We start from the raw sequence: 16,978 nt of genomic DNA, 5'->3' as shown, positions 1-16,978 counted from the left end.
CACCTATGTCTCCCAAGATCTTTAGAGAAGAGAGCAAGATTATTCAGGCTTCTCTGGGCATGAGGGGAGGATTTGGGCTATTTTCCTTGAATCATTTTTCTTGCCTTGCTAGGAATGGTTCCTAGGTTTCACGTTTGGGATTTCAATGTCAATGGCATTTACTGAGCACTTACTGCGTACAGAGCACCGTACTAAGCACTTGGGAGAGTACAGTACAGTAGAGTTGTGAGTTTTGACTTGTAGCAGATTGCCTTCCACTCGCTAGATACTGGTCAAGCTAGGAATGGAATGAATATGCCTCTCCTTGACTGTCCCTCCCGTAGTCGAGACCAATTGAGTCCTGGAAACTCTCCAGACACGACCCTGAGAGGTGTCAGAAAAGACCACTTGGAGGATATATGGTTTTATTAGGGCTAAATACCACAACTATTTCTATGATTAACATATTGAATAACCGTGATATTTAAGTGCTTACTGTGTATCAGGCACTGTGCTAAGTACTAGGACAATTAATCACATTTATTGAGCACTCATTCTGTGCAGAGCATTGTATTAAATGCTTGGGAGAGTACAACATAACAATATAACATTCCCTGCCCACAGACAAGCTTACAGTCTGGACCGGGAGGCAGATGTTTATATAAATAATAATAATAATTATGGTATTTAAGTGCTTACTATATGTCAAGCACTGTTATAAGTGCGGGGGCAAATACAAGTTAATCAGAATGGACACAGTCCCTATCCCACATGGGGCTCTCACTCTTAATCCCCATTTTGTAGATGAGGTAACTGAGGCCCAGAGAAGTGAAGCAACTTGCCCAAAGTTCCACAGCAGACAAGAAACAGAGGCAGAATTAGATCCCAGGTTCTTCTGAGTCCAGGTCCGTCCTCTATTATGGCTATGAAAGTAAGTGCTGAGGGCCTAGGTTGGGGAGGGTGAATAAAGGGAGCAAGTCGGGTGATGTAGAAGGGAGTGGGAGAAGAGGAAAGGAAGGCTTGGTCAGGGAAGGCCTCTTGGAGGAGATGTGCCTTCAAAAAGACTTTGAAGGTGGGGTGAGGGATTGTCTGTTGGATATGAAAAGGGAGGGAGTTCCAGGACAGAAGCTGGACATGGACAATAGGTCAGTGGTGAGATAGATGAGATCGAGGTACAGTGAGAAGGTTGGCTTTAGAGGAGTGAAATGTGTGGGCTGGGTTGTAGTAGGAGAGTAGCGAGGCGAGGTAGGAGGGGTAGGATAGGAGCAAACTGATCAGACCCATTCCCTATTCCATAAGTACCTTCTCCACGTGGACGACTCCTTTTTGAAGTTTTGAAGTGGGGGAGAGCAATTACCTAATTCACCTTTTCTATTTCATCTGAACTGCTACCAAGCTGATATAAGCTCTCATCGTTTCCCTATTTGGCTATAGGGAAATGATGTGTAGCCTGGCTTGCCCCTCTCAGTCCAGACTTCACTCTGTGGGCCAAGTGATTTTTCCAAAGTGATCATTTCAGTCCATTTCGCCTCACTCTTCAAAAACGTCCAGTGGTAGCTGATCGACCTCCGCGTGATACAGGAACTCCTGGCCATCAGCTTTAAAGCACTCAATTAGCCCGCCTACTTAACCTCACTAATCTCCTATTATAACCTAACCGGCACATTCTGCTCCTCTTTCACCAACCTATCTTCTGTATCTTGATATCATCTATCCTGCCAACAAACCCTTGCCCACATTCTTTCTTGAGTCTGAGGATAGGGACATGATCCCTATCTTCAAAGATAATTTAGGAGGATTTTTTGAAGAAAGGAGAATGGTGGACTGTCAGATATGAAGGAGGAAAAAATACTCCTAAATTAGCATCTCCTCCAAGAGGCCTTCTCCAATTAAGCCCGTCATCTTCCCGATCTGCTGTCCCCACTATGTTCACTTAGCTATGTACTCCTTAAGCACTTTGATACTCACCCCAGCCCCGCATTACTTATTTAAATATTCCTCTATTCTTTCCCCTATCCATAATCTATTTTAATACCTGTCACTCCCTGTTGGCTATAAACTCCTTGTAGAGAGCTACTACCAATTCTGTTGTTCAGTATTTTCCCCAAACACTTAGTACTTAGCACAGTGCCCACAGTAAGTGCTCAGTAAATAGCATTGATTGATTCTGCCCACACTCGTGGGGGGCTGTTTACCCCCTGCTCACCCCTTTTGCAGGCCCTGGGTGGCACAGACAATGCTTAGTACAGTGCTTTGCACACAGTAAGCGCTCAATAAATGAGATGAATGAATGAATGATGGACGCTGTAGTGAGGAAGGGCCTGGAGTGGGAGTGCCTTTGGAGAGAGGGCATGGGGGGAGAATTAGGGTTTGGGAGGGAACAGGGAAGACAGGTATAGATTGGGGATTTCAGGGACTGACACAGGAGGGAGATGGTATGAAGGAGCCGTGGAGCAGAATGTTAAAGAAGGGTGAAGTGAGATGGGGTGTGGCGAGTTAAAACACTCACAATTTAAAAATGGATTCCCTAGGCCACAGGTGGGAGAGGAACATTAGCCTGGCCAGTGACAATACTCAGCTGACTTGTTGCCATCAAGAGGAGGCAGATCCTCCCTCTCCTCATTTTCTCTTCCTCATAATCAGTTTATCTTTTGTAAATAATAATAATAATAATAATAATAATAATAATGGCATTTGTTAAGCATTTACTATGAAGCACTGTTCTAAGCACTAAGGGGGATACAAGGTGATCGGGTTGTCCCGTGTGGGGCTCACAGTCTTCATCCCCATTTTCCAGATGAGGTAACTGAGGCTCAGAGAAGTGGAGTGACTTGCCCAAAGTCACACAGCTAAGTGGCAGAGCCAGGATTAGAACCCAAGACCTCTGACTCCCAAGCCCGCACTCCTTCCACTGAGCCACTCTGCTTTAACCACTTACTATATGCCAGACACTGTGCTAAGTGATAGGGTGGAGACTTCATTCATTCTTTCAATCATATTTATTGAGCGCTAACTGTACGCAGAGCACGGTACTAAGCGCTTAGAAAGTACAATTCGGCAACAGATAGAGACAATCCCTACCCAACAACAGGCTCACAGTCCAGAAGGGGGATCAGGTTGGTCAGAGTCCCTGTCCCACATGGGACTCAAAGTCTTCATCCCCATTTTACAGATGAAGTTACTGAGACACAGAGAAGTGAAGTGACTTACTCAAGGTAATGCAGCAAACCAGTGACAGAGTTGGCATTAGAACTCAGGTTCTTCTGACACCCATGCTCTACCCCCTAGACCAGACTGCTTCTCTTTTTCATGGCATGGCTCAGTGGAAAAAGCATGTGATTGGGAGTCAGGAGACCTGGGTTCTAATCCCAGTTCTGTCACTTGTCTTCTGTGTGACCTTGAAACACTCAGTTTAGTTTCCTCATCTGTAAAATGGGGATAAAATGCTGGTTCTCCTCTCAATCTGAGATCCCTGACTGGGATGGTGTCTTGACCTGATTATCATGTATTTACCACAATGGTTAGCACAGTACTTGGCACATAGTAAGAACATTTTAATACCATTATTATCATGGAAGAGAAGCAGCATTGCTCAGTGGAAAGAGCCCGGGCTTTGGAGTCAGAGGTCATGGGTTCAAATCCTGACTCCACCAATTGTCAGCGGTGTGACTTTGGGCAAGTCACTTCACTTCTCTGGGCCTCAGTTACCTCATCTGTAAAATGGGGATTAAGACTGTGAGCCCCATGTGGGACAACCTGATCACCTTGTAACCTCCCCAGCGCTTAGAACAGTGCTTTGCACATAGTAAGCGCTTAATAAATACCATCATTATTATTATTATTATGGAAGGGGGTGCCTGACATTTTGTTGAGGTTTTGATGGAAAGATGGGCAGATTCATTCATTCAATCGTATTTACTGAGTGCAGAACATTGTACTAAGCGCTTGGGAGAATACAATACAAAAATAAACAGACACATTCCCTGCCCACAACGAGCTGACAGACAGTAATACAAATAAATAATATTACAGATATATATATATATATACATATATATATATATATATATATATATATATATATATATATATATATATATATATATATATATATATATATAAGTGCTGTGGGGCTGGGAGGGGGGAAGAACAAAGGGAACAAATCAGGGTGACACAGATGGGAGTGGAGGATGCAGAAAAGAGGGACTTTCTCTGGGAAGGCCTCTTGGAAGAGATGTGCCTTCAATAAGGCTTTGAAGTGGGGGAGAATTATTGTCTGACAGATTTGAGAGGCCAGAGGCAGGACCTGACGAGGGGTCGGCGGCTAGACAGGTGAGATCGAGGCAGAGTGAGAAGGTTAGCACTAGAATGGAAAAAAGTGTGGGTTGGATTGTAAGATAGAAGCGAGATGAGGTAGGATGGGGCAAGGTAGTGGAGTGCTTTAAAGCTAATGGTGAGCAGTTTTTGTTTGCTGTGGAGGTGGTTGGTCAACCACTGGAGTTTTTTGAAGGGCGGAGTGATGTGTCCTGAACGTTTTTGTAGAAAAATGATTGAGGCAAATGCATAACACGCCCCATAAAAAATGTACAAGGATCAACGGAAGCAGCATAAAAACTGCAGAGATACTTCTATAAACTCCTCTAGAGAAATACCCTGTTTTGATCCTGGTTTGTTGGTTTTTTCCACAGCTCCTTTGCCTGACTTCTTTGTTCATTTTTATTTTGCTCTTCTCCATCTCCTTAATGATTGAGACTCCTGTCCCTTAGAATTGGGAGTCTATTGTTTCTTAGCATTGGAGATGAAAATTGAAAGAGAGAGAGAGAGAGCGAGAGAGATGTCGAGATGTTTCTCATCATTTTCCCTGTCTTGGGAAACGGAGAAAGAGCAACCAGGGTTCCTACTTTAAGCTGTTATTGGCAGTCTTCATTCAGAAACAGAGTGCAGTCTAAAATGGAAAGATTGTGATTTTTGGCTCTTTTGGGACTGGTTGGTTACTTCCAATTGCAGAAGTAAACCACAGGCATTCTGACCTGTTTCTGCCTACCAAACCACCCTGCTTTCCCAGGAAGAAGTTCTATAAGCTCTTTACATGTTTATTTTATCTTCCTTTAAAACAACTTTTCTGAAATAACAAGGATTTTATATGTCCACTGAAAAACATGCACATGGCCTATTTTCTCACTGTTCAAAAGCTTTCACAACCCAAGGGGGTGAATGTTCTACACTATTTTCAGAAGCAAATTCCCTTAAAACACTTCTTGCCTCCTGACAGCGAATGCATTTTAATAAACAAATTATGTTCAAAATCATGAACTAGCTGCATTTACATTTTTGGATAGCAAGTTTTCCTCTTCCCACTTTCTGGTCCTCACATTTAAAGTGAATTTCAGAGTAGAGACGTGTTCAGCCTCCCCTGAGGTTAATGCGTCTATTTATCAGGGGGTTTAAGAAGAATTGACCTACCTCGCATCTGTGATGACCGTTATAGCCTTCCTATACTGTGACTTTGGAACGTGTCATTAAGAGGTGACTGACCTTTTACTGGAAACCTCAGTGGAAAAATTGTGTACCTGCTTTGATGAGATAATCCTCAACATCAGTAAAGTATTTTACATCTTTTGAATACTTAAGAGAGAGAAGAGTTAGCTGGTTCCTTTAGTACATTTCGCGCTTTTTGAGGGTGTGGAGCACATCTGATCTTTAAAACTAGCTCAAGTTCCTAGTGTGCTGCTGTGCATCTGATAGGCACTCATTAAATAAACGATGATGATGAAGATAATGAAGAAGAAAAGCCTGTTGTTGGGCAGGGATTGTCTCTCTTTGTTGCCGAATTGTACTTTCCAAGCGCTTAGTACAGTGCTTCTAGACTGTGAGCCCACTGTTGGGTATGGACCGTCTCTATATGTTGCCAACTTGTACTTCCCAAGTGCTTAGTACAGTGCTCTGCACACAGTAAGCGCTCAATAAATACAATTGAATGAATGAATGCTCAGCACACAGCACTCAATAAATATGATTGAATGAATGAATGAATGAATGAAGAGAACACTTGTTTGAAAGCTGAGCTGGGTAGACTGCATTACTTTCTTAGCTTGGAGTGTTATGTTATGATTTTATAGCTTCTGGTGGGAAGGGAACATGCTACTTCTTCATTTTATACTTCCCAAGCATCTACTATAGTACCCTGCTCCAGGTGAACACTCAGTAGATACTACCACAAGGGAAGCCCATTTTCACCCCTAGTAGCGAAAGAGACTGTGCTCTTTAATCCCCCTTTAGACTGTAAACTTGTTGTGGGAAGAGAATATCTCTACGAACACTGTTGAATTGTACTCTCCCAAGCACTTAGTACGGTGTTCTGCACATAGTAAGCCCTCAATAAGTACTGCTGATTGATTAATCGATTCTTCCTGTAGCTAGTAAGGGTAAAGGGTGGACATGAGGAATTGTCCTCACTCCAAAAGGACTGCCTCTTTACAGAAATTTGAGGAATCTGACTAACGTGGCAATGTTTTAGAGGAGGCGTCAATGCGTTTGAATGTGTACTAAGCAGGTGAGAGAGTTCAGTAGTTTTAGTAGACATGATGCCTGTAATCTAGTACCTTACAATTTAGTGGAAGGGACAAGATTGAATTGCCCCTAATTCTGGGGTGAAAGATGAGAGAGGGGAATCAAAAACAAGCCCAAGAGTAGGAGTCTGAGGCTGTTTTCTTTATCCCTAGCTGCTCTCCATGCATTTTTTCAAGGAGGAGCAGCAGTGGTAACAAGACTGAGTTTTTACCCACCCACACTGCCAGGACATTTGCAAATCTGACTTGAGCTTTCTTGCTGAAAATATTTCTTCACTTGACAAGTTCAGAATCAGCAATAGGATTCCAGTTTCAATTTTAGTACTCTTGAGATTAGGCTGATCAGAATTGCATAATGGAGAGGGGCCAGGGCTCACTCAATACCCAGGACACCAAGAGTTTTAGCCCCCTGTCTTCTTCCAGGGCAGGAACAAATCTCTCTCTGTCCCTTGAGAAAGACAACAAAACCACTGTCCTTTCAAGTTGCTTATGTCTCTACCACCTTGTTAAAGTTAAGCAGTGTGGCCTAGAGGGGAAAAAATAGCCTGGGACTAGGACTCAGAGGGCCTGGGATCTAATTCCGACTCTGTAGTGTGACCTTATCTGTTCTGTGGCTCAGTTTTCCCAAATGTAAAACGGGGATTCAATATCTGTTCTCCCTCACACTTAGACTGTTGAGCCCCATGAGGGACAGGGACTGTACCCAACTAATAAATTTGTATCTACCCCAGCTTGACACACAAGTAAGCACTTAACAAATACCACTACAAAAAGAAGCCTACTTATTGGTCTTTTTTGTTGTTGTTGAATTTGGCTGAAAACTGAGTTGACTACCACACTGTGTAGACTTTGAGATGGGAAAAGAAAAAGTCCATCTTTTCATCCTTATATTTACAGGATAACTTTAAGATGTCTCAGTTCTCCCAGATACAAATGGCATCACAAAATGCTAAAGTAATACCTACGCTATAGTTGTTTGATTTTAGAGCTGATATAGCTGGTAGAGAAATGTGCCATTTTTGAGAGTGAAAAGGCCAATGCACTGACAGTCCCTTCCAGATCATGTGCTATAAAGATTGCCTTTTGTGGTGTTGGCCACTTTCAGTGACTGGTGTCACTTTTTAGTTTTCCACTCGACATCGTAACATTTCCTCCTTCTTGGCAGGAATCATGTCTACCAACTCCGCTGTAGTCTCCCAAGTGCTTAGTTTAGTGCTGTGCACGAAGTAAGGACTCAATAAATACTAACTCCTCACTCTCAGCTTCAAGGCTGTCCATCACCTCACCCCCTCCTACCTCACCTCCCTTTTCTCCTTCTACAACCCAGCCCACACCCTCCGCTCCTCTGCCGCTAACCTCCTCACTGTACCCCATTCTCACCATTCCCACTATCGACCCCCGACCCACGTCCTTCTCCTGGCCTGAATGCCCTCCCTCCACACGCCAAGCCAGCTCTCTTCCTCCCTTCAAAGCCCTACTGAGAGCTCACCTCCTCCAGGAGACCTTCCCAGATTGAGCCCTCTATTTCCTCTCCTCCTCCCCATCTCCCCCACCCTACTTCCTTTCCCTCCCCGCAGCATTTATACATATTTGTACGGATTTACTACTCTATTTTACTTGTACATACTTACTATTCTATTTATTTTGTTAATGATGTTCATAGAGCTTTAATTCTATTTGTTCTGATGATTTGGACACCTGGCTACATGTTTCGTTTTGTTGTCTGTCTCCCCCTTCTAGACTGTGAGCCCGTTGTTGGGTAGGAACCGTCTCTATATGTTGCCGACTTGTACTTTCCAAGAACTTAGTACAGTGCTCTACATACAGTAAATGCTCAATAAATATGATTGAATGAATGAATAAATACTATTGATTAATTGACAAAAGAATAACTTAGTTCCCAGTTCCCAATAACCACTTGCAAGGACTATGTATCTGCCCCTAGCTGTTTCCTAACTTCATTCATTTCATTCAATCATATTTATTGAGCACTTGCTGCATGTGGAGCACTGTACTAATAGTGCCTCAGCACTTACAACAGTGCCTTGCACATAGTAAGTGCTTAATAAATGCCATCATTATTATTACTAAGTTCTGGGAGACTCCTGCCTTGCCTTATGCTGTTGAATCATTGCTGACCCATAGCGACACCATGAACACATCTCTCCCAGAACACCCCACCTCCACCTGCAATCGTTCTGGTAGTGTATTCATAGAATTTTCTTTGTAAAAATACAGAAGTGGTTGACTTGTAGCCATTTGCCTTCCACTCATTAGCCACTGCCCAAACTAGGAATGGAACGGGTTTACCACTGCTTGACTCTCCCGCCTGTAATCAAGACCGGTAGAGTACTGGAAACTCCTTGGGAGAGTACAATACAACAATAAACACATTCCCTGCCCACAATGAGTTTACAGTCTAGAGGGGGAGACAGACATTAATAGAAATAAATTACGGATATGTACATGAAGGCTGTGGGGCCGGGTGGGGGGATGAAACTGCTAGTTGTCTCCAGATGTGCTTAGTCTAATCTAGTAAAACCTTCCATAAAGAAAAGCAAATGACTAGAAAAGCCATCATAGTGTAATAGATAGAGCACAGGCTATAGGAGCACAGCACAGGAGTCAGAAAGTCGTGGATTCTAATCCTGATTCCGCCACTTGTCTGCTGTGTGACCTTGGGCAAGTCCTTTCATTTCTCTGGGCCTCAGTTATCTCATCTATAAAATGGGGATTGAGATTGGGAGCCCCACGTGGAACATGGTCTGTGTCCACAGCTATCTGCTGTATTCACCCCAGTGCTTAGTACAGTGCCTGTCACACAGTAAGCACTTAAAAATACCACTAATTATTATTATTATTAGATATGGCATTTCTTAGTATTACTTTCTTTGCCCCAATCAATTTCATTTGAGTAGTCAAATGCCATAACTTGATACAGCTATGAGGTAACAGGAGCATGTTTTATAAAGAACTAACTTTTCACATATAATAATAATCAGTATTTGTCAAGCATTTTACATGTGTCAGGCACTGTACTAAGCACTGGAGTAGATTTTTAGACTGTGAGCCCACTGTTGGGTAGGGACTGTCTCTGTGTGTTGCCAATTTGTACTTCCCAAGCGCTTAGTACAGTGCTCTGCACATAGTAAGTGCTCAATAAATACGATTGATTGATTGATTGATACAAGGTAATCAAGTTGCACACAGTCCTTGTCCCACATAGGGCTCACAGTCTTACTCCCCATTGAGATAATTGAGGCACAGAGGAGTGAAATGACTCACCCAAGGTCACACAGCAAACAAGTGGCAGAGCCGGGATTGGAACCCAGGTTCTTCTGGCTCCTAGGCCCATGAACTATCCATCTATTCACTACTTCCCTATTACAGTGTCACAATCTGGTGTTCATGATATCACATTCTGATGCTTTGGAAAAGTGGCAGAAAATAATGATGATGTGTCACCATTAGCCAAAAAAACAAAAACAGAAAAACTTTTTTATAGAACCAAATGAAACTTGAAAGCTATTCAAAAACCCTGATTAAAAAAATATTGGGTTAATAAGGAAGTGTAACAATAGAAAAGCTGAAGACTATATGAAAGGTTAATGGATTATCATTTAAATAATGTATGTAAAAGTTTTTCTGGTTTTGAGGACTGTTTTTTAAAGTCCACATGCAAATTCCTTTTCATAATGGGAATGCTGCCTTTCTCAGCAGCATACTGTCATTCCTAAACAATCCCAGAGCAAAAATTTTAAGAGCTGTCACTAAAAATTGCTAAACAGAACCTGCTCTTTAATTTGTCTGCCACTCTTTCTGTCACTCCTGCTGCACTTTACGGCAAACCATTGGCTCAACTGTCACATCTTGAGCCCTTCCATGGTAGAAAGAGAGGGTCCAATTTTACTCCTCTGACAGCCAGAAGAGTCTCCCCAAGCCGCCCCAAACTACTACTTCAAACTTCTAGCGTGAATCTGGACGGCAAGAATAAGGAAAGAAACAAATGCTGGATATTTTTTAAAGACACATAAAGACGTAATTGAAATTAATATGTATTAAAATTAAGTGGCAAAGACAGGGGAACTGAAGAGCAAGTGATAAAGAGGAAATGCAAGATCTGGATACAGTAACCACTTAACCCTGCAGCTGAGAAAAGCAACGTGTAACCATCATCTTCTCTCCTGCCCGTAAGGGTCCCTGATCCTGACTTGCTCTGTCTTGCTCTTGGACTTTTCCTACACCACTGAGACTTTGAAACTATTTGAAGTATTAGTTTGTGTCGGGTTTTAATGTTTCTCCACTCCTGCTATGTCTGTCTCCAGTTCCTTCTCCTCACTTAAACCCTTAGATTTTGCGTCCCATGATGGACAGGGGACATGTCTGGCACATTGTAAGCGCTTAACAAATACCACAATTATTAGTATTAATTTCAGAGTTGGTGAGGAATGGCATGTTTAGTTTTATTTGTACTAATCAATGTAAACTGTAACTGTCATTTATTAACAGAGCAGGTGATGGTCTCTTACAGGTCAATAGAAATGGCAATATGTAGAACAATTAATTGCTACTTCTGACTAAACTATTACCATTCCTACTAGATGTTATCTGTCTTGACACATGTTTGAATTGAAAGGTATTTAAATTGGAATTACCTACACTATGTATCAGCCCCCTCCCCACCCCCTCTCAACTCAGGATTCCAACAGTGGTCTATTGGTTTATTTGGGGGAATTATCTTATATTAGCAGTTTTTAAATTCTGTGAGGGGAAGGATGATGGAAAAGCGAAGGAGGTGAGGATGTCTCTCCTCCATTATACTTTCAGGGGATTTGGGTCAGAGGTTTAAGGAATTGTATTGGCCCAGATTTTCTGAATGTCCCTGTAAAACATGGTCACCCTAATGATCAAAGACAGATCATCCACCTTTGTGCAATTAAACAAGTTAATATTCTTTAGCGGTTACTTATTTGCCTACAAACCTAGTTTCACCCAGGTTGCCTGTCACGTCCTATAGCAGCGTGGCTCAGAGAAGCAGCGTGGCTCAGTGGACAGATCACGGGCTTGGGAGTCAGAGGTCATGGGTTCGAAACCCAACTCAGCCACTTAGCTGTGTGACCTTGGGCAAGCCACTTAACGTCTCTGTGTCTCAGTGACCTCATCTGTAAAATGGGGATTAAGACTGTGAGCCCCACGTGGGACAACCTGGTTACCTTGTATCTATCCTGGCACTTAATACAGTGCTTAATAAAAACCATAATTATTATTATTATTATTTGAGGAGGAATTTCCCTAACTCTAAGGCTCTTCATGTATTTTGGTGGGGTTAGCGCTTAGGACCTAAGGGAGCTGGCTTAGTGGAGGAGAAATCAATCAATCAGTCAGTCTATCAGTCATATTTATCAAGCGATTACTGAGTGCAGAACACTGTAATAATAATAATAATTTTGGTATTTGTTAAGCGCTTACTATGTGCAAAGCACTGTTCTAAGCGCTGGGGAGGTTACAAGGTGATCAGGTTGTCCCGTGTGGGGCTCACAGTCTTAATCTTAATTTTCCAGATGAGGTAACTGAGGCCCAGAGAAGTGAAGTGACTTGCCCAAAGTCACACAGCTGACAAGTGGTGGAGCCGGGATTTGAACCCATGACCTCTGACTCCAAAGCCCAGGCTCTTTCCACTGTGCCACGCTGCTTCCCCTGTACTAAGTGCTTGGGAGAGTACAATATAACAGACACATTCCCTGCCCACAATGATCTTACAGTCTTACAACCAACGAATCAATGGTATTAATTGAATGCTTACTTTGGGTAGAGCATGCATTACTTGAGAGAGTATAGTGCAGTTGATAGTAATGGTTTCTACACTCAAGGAGCTTACAGTCTAGTGGGGAAGATGGGCATTAAAATACATTGCCAGTAGAAGAAGCAAAATGTGTATAAATGCTATGGGGATGGGGTGTACCAAAGTACTTAGAGGATGGGACTGAGTGCATGGGAGAGGCAGCATGGAGAGATGGTAATAATAATAATAATAATAATAACAGCTGTGGTATTTAAGTGCTTGTTATGGGCCAAACACTAAGCCCTGGGGTAGATACAAGATAATTAGGTTGGATAAAGTCCCTGTCCCACAGAGGCTCACAGTCTTAATCCTCATTTTACTGAGGGAACTGAGGCATAGAGAAGTGAATCAATCAATCAATCAATCGTATTTATTAAGCGCTTACTGTGTGCAGAGCACAGTACTAAGTGCTTGGGAAGTACAAGCTGGCAACATATAGAGACAGTCCCTACCCAACAGTGGGCTCACAGTCTAAAAGGGGGAGACAGAGAACAAAACCAAACATACTAATAAAATAAATAGAATAGATATGTGCAAGTAAAATAAATAAATAAATAGAGTAATAAATATGTACAAACATATATACATATATACAGGTGCTGTGGGGAAGGGAAGTGACTTGCCCAAGGTCACACAGCAGACATGTGTCTGATTGTGTTGTCTGTCTCCCCCTTCTAGACTGTGAGCCCGTTGTTGGTTAGGGACCATCTCTATATGTTCCAACTTGTACTTCCCAAGCGATTAGTACAGTGCTCTGCACACAGTAAGCGCTCAATAAATACGATTGAATGAATGAATGAATGAACGTGGCAGAGCCAGGATTAGACCCTAAGTCCTTCTGACACCCAAGCCCATGCTGTATCCACTAGGCCACGCTGAAAGTTTAGACCAGGAGGGCTTCTTGGTGGAGATATAATTTCAGTAGTGCTACATCAAGAACGTCTTTGGTTATTAAAGCTCTTTTGTAAAACTCATGGTCTTGGGGAAGTGCCCTTCTTTGCCCCTTTAGTGGTGAGTTTCTTTTATACTTAATGGCCCTTGAACTCAATAGTATTCTGTGACTGTTCTCAAACCAAAAAATTCTTGTTCTCTTATAAAAAAAAACTTAATAGAGAAATTTTGGGAAAAGTATAAATTTCTCCTTGTTTCCTGATTAGCTTCGTTTCCCTTTTTAAGAACCAGTTAATGTACTTAAAAAGTGCTAACTTGATCCCAATTTTTTTTAAAAAGAAGACTTCATAGGAGAGAGTCTGAGCTGTATTGCAGAATTAATGAGTCATCATCTCTGTGTCCAAGATAACTGCGTGACTCAAAAATACTTTAATTCCCATATTGAAGAAGTTTTTAATTTGCTAGAATTTCTGGACTTTCACAGTACATTTATTAAACAAGCTGCTGAAAATGCCTTGAGGAGAAATGGGTTGTGTGTATTTAATAAAAGACATTAATAAACTCTCACTTAACAAGTACACAAAAACCACTTGCATCTGGAATTACTGGCAAAGAAAGGAGACATTACTGAACTTTAGGAACTTAACCAAGGCGCCTACACTCCAGTCTTGCCTTGCAAGATTTGTGGCATCTGCTGCTCAACAACTGGAAAAGAAAAAAAATCAATTAATGGAACTTATTCATTCATTCATTCAATCGTATTTATTGAGCGCTTACTGGGTGCAGAGCACTGTACTAAGCACTTGGGAGAGTACAATATAACAGAGTTGGCCAATGAGTTAAAAAGGAAACTCACCATTAAAGGGACAGAGAAGGGAATTTCCCCTAAGGCTAAGAGAATGAATTTTACAAAAGAGCTTTAGTAACCAAAGATGTCCTTGATGTAGTGTTACTGAAATCATATCTCCTCCAAGACTATGTTTCCTGTCCACAATTAGCTTACAGTCTAGAAGGAGTTTACAGTGTAGTGTTCAAATCGATGAGGAAAGGTAGGAGGGAACAAGCCAACTGAGTGTTTTAAAGTCGATGGTAAGGAATTTCTGTTTGATGCCAAGGTGGATAGGCAGAGAAGCAGCGTGGCTTAGTGGAAAGAGCCTAGGCTTGGGAGTCAGAGGTCATGGGTTCTAATCCCGGCTCTGCCACTTGTCAGCTGTGTGACTTTGGGCAAGTCACTTAACTTCTCTATGCCTGAGTTCCCTCATCTATAAAATGGGGATTAAGACTGTGAGCCCCACGTGGGACAACCTGATTACCATGTATCTACTCCAGTGTTTAGAACAGTGCTTGGCACATAGGAAGCACTTAACAAATATCATTATTATTGTTATTATTATTGTTACACATGGTAAACACTCAATAAATGTGATTGAACCAATAATGATGATGGCATTTTTTAAGCGCTTACTATGTGCAAAGCACTGAGGTGAGGGAGAGGAGTGAAGAGAGGCTGGCCGGGAGTGAGCTGAGGGGACAGGAGTGTGGGGAGGGGAGTGGAGAAGGGTGCTGGCTGATTCCATGGCGAGTTTACAATCTAGAGGGGGAGACAGACATTAATAGTAATAATAATAATAATAATAAATAATTATGAGACTCATTAAATGCTTACTATGTGCCAAGAACTGTTTTAAGTGCTGGGGTGGATACAGGTTAATTGGGTTAGACGCAGTGCGTGTCCCGCATTTGTCTCACACTCTTAATTCCCATTTTTTTTTACCGATGAGGTAACTGAGGCCCAGAGAAGTGAAGTGACTTATCCAAGTCACACAGCAGACAAGTGGTGGGGCTGAGATTAGAACCTTCAACCTTCTTACTCCTAGGCCCATGCTCTGTCCACTATACCATGCTGCTTCTCATAATAAATTACTGATATGTACATAAGTGCTATGAGGCTGGGAGAGGGGATGAATAAAGGGAACGAGTCAGGTAGATGCGGAAGGGAGTGGGAGAATGATAATAATAATTATGGCATTTATTAAGAGCTTACTATGTGCAAAGCACTGTTCTAAGCGCTGGAGGAGAGAAGAGGAAAGGAGGGCTTAGTTAGGGAAGGGTCCTTGGAGGAGATGTGCCTTCAATAGGGCTTTGAAGCGGTGGTGGGGAGAGTAATTGTCCGATGAATATGAAGAGGGAGGGCGTTCCAAGGTGGTGAGATTCACGAAATGGAGGTTCATTGAGAAGGTTAGTGTTCCGTTGTATTGTAACAATAATGATGACATGTGTTAAGTACTTACTATGTGCCAGACACTGTACTAAGCGCTGGGTTGGATAATAGCAAATCGGGTTGGGCGCAGTCCCTGTCCCACACGGGGCTCACAGTCCCAATCCCCATTTTACAGATGAGGTAACTGAGGCACAGAGAAGTGAAGTGACTTGCCCAAGGTCACAGAGCAGACCTGTTGTGGAGCTGGGATTAGAACCCACGACCTTCTGCCTCTCAGGCCTGTGTTCTATCCACTATACCATGCTGCTTCTCCCAAGCTCTCAGCACTCTGCACATAGTAAGTGCTTAATAATAATAATAACGATGATAGCATTTATTAAGCATTTATTGTGCATATAGCTTTAATTCTATTTGCGCTGACGATTTTGACACCTGTCTACATGTTTTGTTCTGTTGTCTGTCTCCCCCTTCTAGACTGTGAGCCAGTTGTTGGGTAGGGACCGTCTCTATATGTTGCTGACTTGTACTTCCCAAGCGCTTAGTACAGTGCTCTACATACAGTAAGTGCTCAATACCTGAATGAATGAATAAATGAATTAAGCGCTATGTGCAAAGCACTGTTCTAAGAGCTGGGAGGTTGTCCCACGGGGGGCTCACAGTCTTAATCCCCATTTTACAGATGAGGTAACTGAGGCACAGAGAAGTGAAGTGACTTGACCAAAGTCACACAGCTGGCAATTGGTGGAGCAGGGATTTGAACCCATGACCTCTGACTCCAAACCCCGGGCTCTTTCCACTGAGTCAAGCTGCTTCTCTAATCAATAAATACCATTGATTTGAGCTGTAGCAGCTGATCTGGAGAGCTCAGTGGTCAATGTAGGATCCTCTAAAGGTGGGGACCCAGTAGCTCCTAGCTTAGGGGATCCCCAGGAGTAAATGGGCAAGTCGTTAGCTGTTAAGGGGTGAATCATCATCAATCTATTGAGCGCTCACTGTGTGCAGAGCACTGTACTAAGCGCTTGGGAAGTACAAGTTGGCAACATATAGAGACAGTCCCTACCCAGCAGTGGGCTCGTGTTAGCGAGTTGTTATAGTGGCTGTCCAGAATGAAAGGTGACAGCCATCAGGTCATGTAGTTGTTAATTGTCAAACCTTAACGTCATCAACAACAGAGTCTAGCAACTAATAATAATAATGATAGTATTTATTAAGTGCTTACTATGTGCAAAACACTATTGTAGATTAAATAATCAGTGCTTTGAGTCGCTAATTACTTTTGATGGATTTGTTGACAGTACTGTCTCAGTAAATCCACATTAGCTTGATCTCCAAATAATGCTTTCCTAAATTTATTTGGATTAAGCGACACTGAGTTTCTTGAAGGCCTGTTTTAATTTGCTTAAAATCATAATTTGATAGAAAGAAGAAAAACCAGGTGGACAGACAAAAGGCACAGAAACAATAAGGACGGTTGCA

General features: G+C 42.3%; 1 non-coding gene across 1 annotated transcript; it reads right to left on the bottom strand.

Annotated features, from left to right (window-relative positions):
* Window positions 1-235: 235 nt before the first annotated feature.
* Window positions 236-373, bottom strand: LOC119927528. The gene has a single exon (XR_005450523.1). It is a non-coding gene; the product is annotated as a small nucleolar RNA SNORA7 (small nucleolar RNA).
* Window positions 374-16,978: the final 16,605 nt, after the last annotated feature.

The sequence above is a fragment of the Tachyglossus aculeatus genome, chromosome 4 (assembly GCF_015852505.1).
Source record: "Tachyglossus aculeatus isolate mTacAcu1 chromosome 4, mTacAcu1.pri, whole genome shotgun sequence".
NCBI lineage: Eukaryota > Metazoa > Chordata > Mammalia > Monotremata > Tachyglossidae > Tachyglossus > Tachyglossus aculeatus.
Note: the sequence above shows the minus strand (reverse complement) of the source record. Positions and strands in the feature narration are given on the sequence as shown.